Here is a 12,732-nt window from a genome sequence, read left to right on the forward strand (position 1 = left end):
TACCTAGGCATCCCTTTCTGTTGCCACCCTGCATGCTGGCGAAGCATCCTCTCCACTTGGAGTGGCCCCTTCCCCCGGCAAAGCTAATTTAAAGCCCGCCGTACAAGATCAGCCAAAAGAAAAAATACATTTGCCCTTAGGAGAGAGATGAAGCCCATCCCACCCCAGCATGCCTTTCATACAGAAATATGGGTCGTTGTCAAAAAACCCGAAGCCCAGGGTTTTTATGCTTTCAGTTCCTCTGTTCTGTGCATCCACATGAAGTTGGAAAGCAACTCTTCTCCCCTGCCTGTCCCTCCTGAACAGTTTGTACCCATCCATGACAGTGCTCCAGTCATGCGAGCTATCCCACCACGTCTCTGTTATTCCAATCACGTCACAGTTCTGTAATTGTGTAAGGACTTCCAATTCTTCCTGCTTGTTTCCCCGGCTCTGTGCATTTGTGTATAGGAACCTGAGATAACTAGTTGATTTCCCTGATTTCGTATGAGAGCACCTCCTCTATTGCCCCCTCCTGCTTGCTTTTCCTCCAGGTCTCCCACTTCCCCACTTACCTCAGGGCTTTGATCTCCATCCTAGTTTAAAACCCTCCTCACTAGGTTAACTAGCCTGTAACTTCACTCAATCTTTTCCTCAATCAGCACATACTGATCACCAACAGCATCCAGTCCTGAACACCACAGGCCTTATATTTCTAACGAGAAGAACCACAAAATTGCTACAGCCCCATCATTCTTCCCCAGATCTCTGTTCTAAGAGACAGTTCTTACCATCTGGAAGGTTGGCAGATTCAGGGTATTTCAGAAGGGGATTTGTGAATCTTGAAACCAAGGGGACTTTACAGCAAGGGGACTACAGTATGGGTACCCACTGTACTCAACTATGTCCAGGTGGTGCTGAAAGACTGGATATTATATGTATCTAGAATGGTGAATGGGAAAATTCTTTGGATGTTGGACTTTGAGGGAAAGCACTACACTACTTCCCTTTCTGTTTCATAGATCTCATCTCCCCTGCCCAGCTTCTGAGGCCCTGATGCTATGAAGAAAGTATGTGACCAATATGTGGGCCCTGATGCTAAGGGCTGAAGAGTAGGCCTGTGCGAAGCTTTGGTCCCTGATTTGATTCGGCAGAGTTTCAGCCACCAACGGCAGAGATTCAGCCTGATTTGCTGGCCAAATCTCCGAATCCAAATCAAATCAAATCAGGAGACCCTTTAATCTCTCTGAATGGAATTGGAACCCTCCGAATTGATTTGGAAAGATTCAGTGATTCAGATATAGACACAGCTTTAAATGTTTTTTCTACATACCTCAAGTTACCAGCCAGCTTATGAATGCTGCGATGCTGGGGCAGATGGAGTGTCCCACAGGAGCACAGGGGACTTCCCAGTGAGCTCAGCAGCAGACTCGTAAGTGGACCAGAAGCATGCTGGGGGCCGCCCCTGTGCCCCCTGGCTCAGGAACTGGTGCCTTCTGAGTCTGGGGGGGCACCCCGGGTCTCCCCATGGTCAATCACTGAGCTGGGGTGGGCATGGGGGGACCCCCTGTGCACACAGCAGCGGACCCAGAAGTGGACCGGAAGTACTTCCGGTATATTTCCGGGTTTGCCACCAAGCACACACGGGGCCCACCCACGCTCCTGTGGGACACTCCATCCACCTCAGCATTGCAGCGTTCACAAGCCATGCCTGGTATCTCAAGGTATCTAGAAAAAACATTTAAAGCTGTGTCTGTGGCTGAATCGCTGATTCTCTGTATCAGCATTGAATCTTCAGATTCAGATTCAGCCGAATCAAATCAGGGACAGTGATCTGAATCAATGAGTCAAATCATGGTCCCCAATTCAGGTCAAATCTGAATCCGAATCGAAAACAGCCCATTTTGCACACCCCTACTGAAGAGCCTTCCACTTTCAGCTTTAAATCTAGTCTCAGTCAGGAATGATTGAAAATGTTTCCAACTGTGGACTGTTTTGTGGCTTAGGGCCTTCTTACACATTAATTTTAGGCAGCTCCTGGAGCTCTTCACCTCTGGATTTGTCCACACATTAAACCTGAAACTAATTTTAAGTACATGTTAGGCAACTTAATGTTATGCCACTCTAGGGCAGGTTTCTCTCTGATCTGTGTTACCCAGCTCATGTTTCATTAATGTGTAGCCACTCTAGGTTACTCATTAATGTAACCCCCTCCCCCCCCCCCAACGTTTCTGCTGGTCTGGATCTGGTCTATTGCTTCCCCACCCCAGCACTCCAGATCCCTGCTCACTGCCCCTCCCCCCTTAGTTGGGGCTGTCCACACTGTCTGTCCCAGGGGAGCAGGCAGGGAAGAGTTAACCTGCCTGACCAGCTGCCACCACCACCACTGCTGCTCTCTGGGGCAGGCTTAGCCCAGCAGTGGTGGCAGTGGAGGCCTATCAGGCAGGTTAACCCTTCCCTGCCTGCTACACTGGGACAGACAGTGTGGGCAGCCACAAGTAAGTGAGAGGGGGATGGAGGGGAGCCCCAGGGGAGAGAAGGAACAGGGAGAGCCCCAGGGGAGGGTCAGGGGAGAAGCCCAGAATGGGACAGGGGAATTCTTATTTGCCAATCCTCTAAGCCCCTGCTGGCCTGAATGTATATCTACTGCAAGCTTGAGCTAGCACTAACACTGATCAACATTTGAGCAGCTTACAGTGTAAGATGTAACAAGGCCCTTACATGAAATCAGTGTGAGGTCTCAAAGTCGTTTCCAGTGGCTGAGTGTTCATATAGCAAAATATACCACTACATAATGAAAGAGCTCCTGTGTAAACCTTCTCAGCAGAGAGGTCTTAAATTGCCTTTTGAAGGTAGGCTTTTCAGATCAGGTCAAAGGTGTATTAGAGCAAGAAGCTTGCATCATCATTCTCAGTTCTGTACTTGATCGTGGACCCAGGGGTGGATTCACTCCAAAATGCAATGAGTCCTGGTAGAAAAGATGATATACATGAAGCAAAATGGGATGCTGGAATACTTCTGATTTTGTGTCATGGTGCATCAGTATCCCTACAAGATGAATGACTATAAGATTATTTCCTTTTCCCAAATTTGTTTAGATTTACTTGCCATAAGGGTGAGTTAACAGCTGTTTTTACCTATGCACATCAGTCCATGAGCACTTCAGAAGACAAAGAACATCAGTGATGAAACACCTGACAAATCCCTTCATGTTACATATCTTTCCTGAAAAGGAAGAGGGGAGAAGACCAGCCTTGGGGTAATATCATAGCTTTTGGGCACATCTGCCACATATTAAATTATTAGAGAAAGGGTTTATTTCTAAAAACATATCTCTTTCACCATGGAAAGAGAAGCAAAGGAATACATCCCTCAGGTTTGTGATCCACTTTATGCAGAATATTTGTGAAAATTTGGGTTTGCCTTAAGTGGCACACCAAAAAGATTTAATGAAGTAGAATCTCTCAGGTGGTGATGCTGCAAATGTTGCTTGAAAAGTGAGGTTTTTTTGGTTCCTTGATTAAGTTTGAAATCATAATAAATCTTCCAGAGCAGTCAAGGGAGTCTTACTAAATGCATGATGCGACTTCTGGACCCTTTGAGATTCTTCTCTGAAAAGGTAATGGAACAACATCTTACCTTATGCTTTACAGCTGATAAAACTAGAGTTTGTAAAAACTTGTCTACCTTCATTTTAAAATACCATGATTATGGGTGCCATTTAAAAATAGTTTCATCACAGAGTTTGAAGAGAAAATAGCAAAACACATCAAAACAAATGAGAAAGTATTACATCTACCAGAACCCGCATGCCTGTGAAAGATGTGAACAGTTTGTTGGATTACCAGGGAATTAAGGCAAATATGGAGAAGGATAAGGATATTGCAGGAAAACGAAATGCTTTTTTTGCATGATTCTGTATCAGAGAGGAAGCTGAGACTATACTTATTCCAGATAATAAGAATAATGCAACGTTAGTAGGGTAATCATAGAATCATATAATCATAGAAATGAGGGGCTGGAAGGGACCTTGAGAGATCACCAAGTCTAACCCCCCTGCTCTGGGCAGGAATACTGCTGAGATTAAATGATCCCAGCAAGGCGTCTTTCCAGTCTTCTCTTGAAGACTTCCAAGGTTGCAGACTGCACCACCTCCTTGGAAAGTCTATTCCAGATTCTGGTCACCCTTACTGTAAAGAAGTGCTTCCTTATATCCAACCTGAAACCAACCCTTAACAGTTTATGGCCATTGCTCCTTGTCCTCCCCTGGGGCACCGTAGTGAACAGTTATTCTCCCAGCTCCTGATATTCACTTCTTACATACTTATAGATGGCACTAAGTCCCCCCTCAGTCTCCTCTTCCTTAGGCTGAATAATCCCAGATCCCTTAGTCTTTCCTCATAAGGTTTGTCATACAGGCCCTTAATCATCCTTGTGGCCCTTCTCTGAACCCTTTCAAGGTTCTTTGCGTCTGTTTTGAAGTGCGATGCCCAGAACTGGACACAGTACTCCAGCTGGGGTCTCACCAGTGCTGAGTACAGAGGAAGTATCACTTCCTTAGCCCTGCTTATAACACATCAGCTTATGCAAGGGTTGTCAACTGGGGGTACACACACTCCCAAGGGTATTTAGAAAGGTCATAGGGGTATGCAGAGGTGGGCTGGCAGGCAGAGATGGAGCACGCCCCTGGGTGAGCAGCGGTATCTCCCCAGTGCGTTCCCATACTCCGCCACTTACCTGGGGGAGGGACAAAGATGCAGTGGACACTTCTGGCCCCGCGCAGTGCATCGCAGCGCCTCCCTCCCCCCACGTCAGCTCACTGTTCTGATTGGTTGCTACCCCTTACAGACAGTCTCTCACAAATGGACTTCTTAATAATTTTTTCCAAAATTTTACCCAGTATCAAGGTCAAACTCACTGACTTACAGTTTCCTGGATCCTCCTTCCTTCCATTCTTAAAGATTGGAAACACATTGAACCTTTTCCAGTCCTCCTGAGCACCATGAATCTTCAAATACCTTCACCAACAGTCCCACAATGACTCCAGCCAATTCCCTCATCACTCTCAGGTGTAGTTCATTTGGTCCTGCAGATTTTAAGACATTCAGCTGCGCTAAGTGCTCCATCACCAGTTTGACACCGAAAAATTTAACCCAGTGATGGCCATAAATTGAGACTTACATTTACTTGCCCACACCCAGACTTAAACTGCCAGCCTTTCCATTAGCAGCTCGCAACTCAGGCCCTCCAGCCACAGAAGAGGCCTGCTTTGCAAGTGTTAAAAAAGGAGGTGCTAGAAAAAGCTGATAGACTAAAAGCCCTAGATTGCCTACATCAGTGGCATTCAACCTCTGGCCTGTAGGACACATATGGCCAGTGGAGCATGTCATCTGGACTATGGGGTTCTTCACAGGTCTGGAAATTTGGTGTTGGTGTGGCAGCATTAATTGTTGCTCCCCTGCTGCCAAATTTCCAGACCCGTGAGGAGCCCTGCAGCCCAAATGACATGGCCCTGCACACTAGATCTTGACAGTCCATGGTGGGGCTGGTGTGTGGGGTCTCTCTGTGGCTGAATCTGGTGCATGGTATCAGGCCAGTACAGGAGTGCCAATCCCACACCTAGGATCCAGTCCACAGACCAGCTTTACACCACTCTACTGATCCATGGGGTCAGTAAGCGGAGCACCACTGGCCTACATGAAAGAGTGCTGCAGGGATTTAAAAATTAGGAGGCTGAGGCATTGCTCTCAAAAATACTGATGTCAGCTATTTTCTCTGTGGACTGGAGGGTAGCAAAAATGGTGCTAAGGAGATTCTGGAAATTACAGGTTGGTGACTTCTACTTCAGTTCCAAGCATATTAGATTAAATGATAATTGGAAATACAATTTCCAGCTGTGCACAATATTTATTTTTGTAGCAGGGAGTCAGAGCTCAACCCTCTCATCGTCCCAGAGCCAGAAACACCATGGCGAGATCTCCCAGTCACAGGTGGAGTCCCTTTAAGACCGGCATTCTCAGTGAATGGAGAGGTGGAAGCAGAAGCTTAAAAGGGCTGATAAAGTCCCGAACTGCCTAGAAGCAAGGTATTATAGCATCCCCTGGAAAGGGGGAGGAGCTGGGAGCAAGCTACTTGCTGGATGTCTGCATGGAGGTATGGGCAGATCCAGGACAAGACTGGCTCTGGAATTCCTGCTGCAGGTTGAGAGAGGATGTGAGACTCACTGCACTGCATGGAGATCCTGAGCATCCAGGGTTCTGTGGGAGACAACAGATAAACAGAAGAGAGGTTGTGAGTAGTACTGAGAATCTGACACCGGTACCAGATCCAAAAAAGTGCCCTGTGACAGGGATTTATAGCCCTGCTCAGCAGTAGGGTAGGGCAAAGAGAACTGTCAGGGTCCTATGGGAAGCACAAACCATGTTTCGTAGAGATGCTGCAAGACAATTCAGGCACCTTAAGTCAGCTGCCAGTTCAGGCAGAGAGGTCTGGGAATCTGCCAGGCTAGAGAGGCCTGGGTGGCCCGCAGCCTGCGACTTTGGGGTAGGTGGCCAATAAACGAGGAAAATATCCCATGCTGAGCCCACAGTTTGTGCCTCAGGAAAAGAGAAAAGGAGGGGAGAAGACCCCATTCAGAGCAGCAAGTGGGTGAAGAGCATCCCAGTGATCCCGTGGATGGACTAATAAGCATTCACAGGTTAAGAGCTCCCTTAAAAGAAGTGACTAAGTGTATGGGCCCACACACCCAAGCTTGTTCTGTTTATTTTCTTCATTTATATAATTTGGGTGGCATGCAAATGGACTGACAATAACCGTGATCTAATTCTGATTGTGATGCATCAGATATATGGAAGAGAGTGGCAGACTGATGTTTTCCATATGACCGCCAATATCATTGAGATCAACGGGTGAGAAACAGGCCAGGGTGTAAGGGTGGAGGAGCCCTGGGCAAAGTCAGCACCATACACAACACATCTGAGAAGTCATTCTGGAGCACAGTTTTTCTCCAGCCTCCTGTAGAATCATCAAGGCATGGCAGGAGAGACACACAGCGGTGGTGAAAAACTTAGGACCTGAAAGCAAGGAGGTGCCAGTTCAAATAGTGCCCTGTGACAATTTTCAATTAATGAAAATATGAAAAGATGTCTCTCCCAAGCTTGGGCTTAATGTTGTAACAGTGAGTATCACAATGCTGTCTCAAATACAATCAGCTGTCCCTCCAGGCTCCATATTGAACAGTATTAAACAGTTCAGGGTAGAGGCCCCACAGAGCAGACACCTGAAAACTTCTTTAATCCTCAAGCACATGGGATAAGACATGGATCCTCTAGTCTTTTTTGGTTGTTAGCGTATCTGGGCTCTGGTAGATCAAAGCTCAACACACACACACCCCCCTCCAAAACACAACACAATACCACACCACACCACACCACAACAAACCCCAGGGTATTTCAGCTCAAATATCTTTGCTAACTGTAGCTGTTGCAACATGGCACATGAAGGTGATGTCACAGGTTCTAAATCATTTACCCCTTTGTAGGTTAGTGGATTTCTGAAATGGACCTCTGCTGAATAGGTAGACATGTATTTTCTGCATTAATGTAAGTTTTAGGGGATTCAACAGGAATCCTATAGAGAGCACATAAGAATGCACCCTATAGTTAGAAACCCCACATTACAACAATCAGCTGAGGTTTACGAAGGTCTGGATCTTTGTGTCTCTTTCAGGTCTGACCTGAAGAGAAAATGTTACAATTTTCTTACTAGGCACAGGGGTGAATAAGTGCCCTCAGCCAATAGGGCTGTGTTGGCAATTTGGCACTCAGCTAGGTTTTGACTGCAGTAACTCCTTTGAAATCAATGAACTGGATTATCTGACCATTAATGGCAATATGAAATTAGATAAAAATGAAGAAAAAAACATAGAAAATCTTACCTCCCACACCAAAAAAGAAGAGAGAGGAGAAAATCTTATAAACTCAAATCTTCCCTACCTTCCACACAACAGTAGCCTTCTAGATTGAATGAAACTTTTCAACCAGTCTAGAAGCTATGGGCCAGATCTACAGCTGATGTCAGCAGCCCTATGCTGATTCACAGCAGCTAAGAATCTGGTCTCATTTTTTCACCTGATGCACAGAGATTCATATATTAATCCCCTGTGTATCACTGATCCAAAAAAAGACTTCTCGCAAGATCCACAAACTCCAGTTATCATAAATAAATTATTGTGATGTTACTGGGTCTGTGATGTGCTGTATTGTCCACCTTGGTCTGTGGACAATACATTTAAAGCCTGTCATGTAAATCATTTCCTTTTGAATATGTAAGGCTAATCGATTTCAGACCTTGGTTTAGACACACTGTACATTTCATAATCTACAGTCTTCTTTCTGATGAAATCCTTGCCTTGTGACCCTAAAATACATCTGAATAAAATTGTCCCATCAGGAGTTCAGATAATTGCTTGACCTTTCCTGCCAGTCATAAAAGAGGCCAACCCAACCTTTTTGGACACTTCCCCACACTTTAATATGTTTTTCAAACACATGCCGAATAATATAACAGAACATGAATGGTGCTGTTATAAATGTGTGGTACTTTATATGCTAAAAAAGAAATTAGAGACTTTTGGTTCCACATGTATTATTGTGAGATAAAAATTTACCAGTATGTAGTTATACAATTACTATACTTAGAGCAACATTTGTCTTAAATCTTACTTAGGAAGCACAGTTTTTCTTCTTTCAGTGGAAAACACTGCATTTGAGTTTAGGGTCTTGTTTTCTTGCACTACAGCTTGAGTGGTCAAGGCATAGTTTTTAAGTCTCTCCCTCACCCTAACTTTGTGCCCTCATGTGGAGCTTGTGCCCGTCTCACCGCCCAGTCTATCGGGGTGTTGCCCCTCCCCTCAGCTCGCCTGCCACGACTTGGATGTTAAACGCACTTTAAGAGGGGTCTACAGTGGAGATCTTTGCTTGGATGGGCCTCCTGATAGATGGTGGTACTCATGGTCGTCCGACGTGATGTTCCACAGGGCTCCGCCTCCCCTACACCCTGTCCACATGCCAGCCTACAGATGATACATTATAGATGTTTCCTGGCCCCTATGACCACCTCAGACTGGTTCCCAGGGTTCTGGTCACTCTCCCTCCCTTCTTGGGGAAGATTTCTTTTCTTATAGAAAATATTCCTGCAAGTCAGGAGGAGCTGCAGGGTTATCCCCCTTATTCCAGCTCCCTGTCGGATTCTCAGCTGCCTCCTCTCCCCTACCACAAGCAGGGAGCTCCCTTGCCTCCTGGGTGTAAGCCTCTTCAGGTGGCTGAAAAGGTGCTCCTGCTTGACCTCCTTGTCTGCCTCCTGCTCTGCCTCCCGCGGAAGGCTTAAAGCCCTTCCCCGGGCTGCCTGCTGGAGCCTCGCAGGCTGGGTCGTTTTCTCCCCATGCCGGAGCTTGCCTCACAAGCTGCCAGACTGTGCTCTCTCTCTCCAGCTCTCCCTCCATCCTTGCTCTGACGGGGTTTTTAAATCTTCCCACAGCGGCCGATACAGCCGCTAGGATTGGCTCAGCTGTTCCCCGCACTGGAAACAGCTGATGCCACAGCCAGCGTAATGCTGGTTCGCACGGCTGCGGCCGCAAATGTGGCTCCTGCTCCCGCTGCTCTCTGGGAAGTACGTACGCCCCTCTGGGGGCTTGTTCTCGGGGTCTAGGGTCCGTGAGCTCTATTCCCTCTCCCTCGAGAGCCTGTGGGGGCACCTCGCTGCCACACCTCAAAGCAGAATTCTTTTAATAGAAGTGCTTTATCCTGCCAAATAAACAGGCAAAAAGCAATTCCTTCCACATCCAAACAAGCACAGCTCCTTCTTAGCAAAGCTACCTGGAGAGTATATTGAAGGATTCCATAATATAGGGCCCAACCAAGTGTTTTACCGTATACATCTGGGGTATAGCAGTGCTAGGAATGAGAACCCTGGGTACGTGTTTATAGATTAGAATACAGGGAAGGCAGAGGCCACCTTTGGGAGCATATGCATGAGGCAGCTCACAATCCTTGGGTAAACACTGGCACTTTCAGTCATAGAAGTGACTTTCAACTGCAAATATTTAATTGATTTCAATGGACCCAGGTTTTCAGCCCCATAATCAACATCTGTAGACTGACTGGGTGGGTGAAACTCCATGAGCAGGAAGAGGCAGAATTGTGCCCTGAGAGATGAGGACTATCTACTGAAGGAAGGCTTGTGGATGGCAAGCTGCCATGTACACTTGGCCATTGCTAAGCCCTGAACAATGAGAAACATTACAAAACATTCAAATATCACTGATGAGGATTTACCGAAATCAGAGCCTCAAGTTAAAAGACCAAGAATTCCTCAAGGAAAAGGAGTGGTCTGCTGTAGTGCAAGTATGATATGAGCTTTAATTAGAAAAGCTGATTAAAATATTAGGCTTATGGACAAAGCATTTCATTAGGCACTTCATTTTTTATTTAAACCCCCTACCCCCACCCCCGAAATTAGCAGTAAGTTAAAAGGACAAACTTTACATGGATGTTAGGGGAAAAAAAAACTATTGGACAGCCAGGAAATTGTACATTTAAAAACAACTTTCAAAAGTGTTGAAAAGTACGGGACTGCAGAATTCAGGGACCTCTAAAAAGTCACCCCTGTTCTCATATTCTCACCATGCTACATGCCTATTTACAAGGCAAGTAGATACCTGAACTATCACAGCTCATTCATTCTAGCTTTAAAGCCTCCAAACTATAGTGGTTTGGACACCAATCCTGGCTGTAGCAAGGACTTCTTAATCCCCATGCTACATTGCCCAGAAGTCTGAATTGCAAACAAAATTCTCAAGATTTTGAATATTTTTCCAATGCAAACAAAAACAAAAGCGAGGCCCTTCAAAATTTCAGGGAATAACCTTCTGAGAGAGTCCTGTTTCAGAACAGCCAGTAACCCAGTGGTTAACTCACCTGATTGATTTTTGAACAGGGACTTGAATCTGGGTCTTTTACTTCCCAGGTGATGGTCCCAAACACTAAGCTATAGAGTCTGTCTCCCTCTTAATCACTCATTTGGAAATTCACTAGACCAGCAAGAGAGAAACTCTATAGTTTTGTAGTTAAGCTATTCATCAGAAACATGCAATACTCAGGCTGAAGTCTCTGCTTCAAATAAGGCAGAATAGGGACTCCCAGTAGGGTGGCCATCATAGAGGACAGTCAGGCTGTCCTCTGTTCTCTATTGATACGAAACCAGACACCTTTATGTCTGCTTCTCCTTTCTTCAAGAGAAAAACAGAGGACATAAAGGCACTGGGTTTCTTATCAATAGAGGACAGAGGACAGAGTAGCCGAAAACCGGAATGTCCTTTATGATGGCCAACCTAACCCCCAGGTAAATGTCCTAATCCCTAGGCTATACTTGTTGTCTTTCTCTTTTTAAAAAAAAATGCAAGCCTGGACCTGTAAAAATAATTTTTGAAATCAGTTCTTTCCCATAAAAATTTCCCCATAGGAATTAGCAGTTGACCAAAAGCCATGGGTATATAAGTGTGTCCACTACAGTTCATCCAGCCAAACTATAAGTGAATCTATTTTTTATGATGTCTGACTTGCATGACTGATTAAGGAGTAAAATGTTGTAGAAAGATGAACACTTGGCATGATAGAACAATAATGGGAAGTTGAATGGAAACTGGTTAAGTCCTTTGCGTGTGGATGTGAACCATAACAGATAAGAGTTGATATTGCTGCCTTGTAAATAACAAGTGGGATGGAGGATAGAATAGAGAAGTGTGGGTGGTGAATCTGTAATTGCTGGGCTATGCATATAATGTTATAGTCATAGTGTTTTGAATTTAGTATGCTCTAGCATGGGTACATGGCTCATCTTTTCAATGGTGATGTTATAGGATTATGTAATCTCTGAAGAAACCAAAGTTGGCTTTATAAACATTCCAAGAATCCACCAGGTCTTTATTATCTCAGAAGAAGTTCTTGCAGGGGTCCTGCAGAATTGATAAACTGTGCAGCAGTTTATGTTAAGTTGCAAGAATAACAGGAATCTCAGAGGGATTAAAAATTCCAGAGGAGTCTCTGCAGTATTTACGATTTCTGCAAGAGTCCTTGTTATAATTTATCATTCCCATCATCATAACAATAGCAAAGTGATTCCATGTATGTCAGTCTCTTGTGTAGTAATGGTGTTAATTCAAGTCACGTGAATAAATAAATAGAATTTTCCATTTCTTCACCCCTGCTTCATTATAGGCCAGCTTTTGCAATGTCCGTACTGGGCAATCCACTGTTGGTGATATGTCATCCTCTCCTGCCTATATTGCAGAGGTGTCCTTGCATCTGGACTATATCTACATTACCAGCTCAGTGCCTTCTTTTGTTCCATAACTGCACAAAGTATGTATCACTCCTTAAAGAAATTATTACAATCTGTTCTTTTAGACACTGAAATCATTCCTCAAATAAATTACAATATGGCACTTTATCAATACTTTATCGATAAATCCTGTCCTCTGGAAAAGACAGAGTAACTGTAAAATTAAATGCCCCTTTAAAAAGTCTTCTATGGATACCTCAATACTTTTAAGAAATTCTCCTTGGCAGAGAAGTATTTCAGGTAGATTAATTTAGTATATGTGTGTTGGAAGGGAGCAGAGGGGTATCAGAAGGGAGCTCATAAAGGAAAACTAGTCACAACATTACCTACGAGACTAGTCAAGATGGTGGAAAA

At 44.9% G+C, this 12,732-nt stretch overlaps 1 long non-coding RNA gene across 1 annotated transcript; it reads left to right on the forward strand.

Moving 5' to 3' along the window:
• The first annotated feature begins 2,389 nt into the window (after positions 1–2,389).
• Positions 2,390–12,443, forward strand: LOC109285195 (uncharacterized). Its single transcript, XR_002092853.2, has 3 exons — positions 2,390–2,477; positions 3,530–3,598; positions 12,255–12,443. It is a non-coding gene; the product is annotated as an uncharacterized LOC109285195 (long non-coding RNA).
• The last annotated feature ends 289 nt before the right edge of the window (positions 12,444–12,732 follow it).

The sequence above is a fragment of the Alligator mississippiensis genome, chromosome 3 (assembly GCF_030867095.1).
Source record: "Alligator mississippiensis isolate rAllMis1 chromosome 3, rAllMis1, whole genome shotgun sequence".
NCBI lineage: Eukaryota > Metazoa > Chordata > Crocodylia > Alligatoridae > Alligator > Alligator mississippiensis.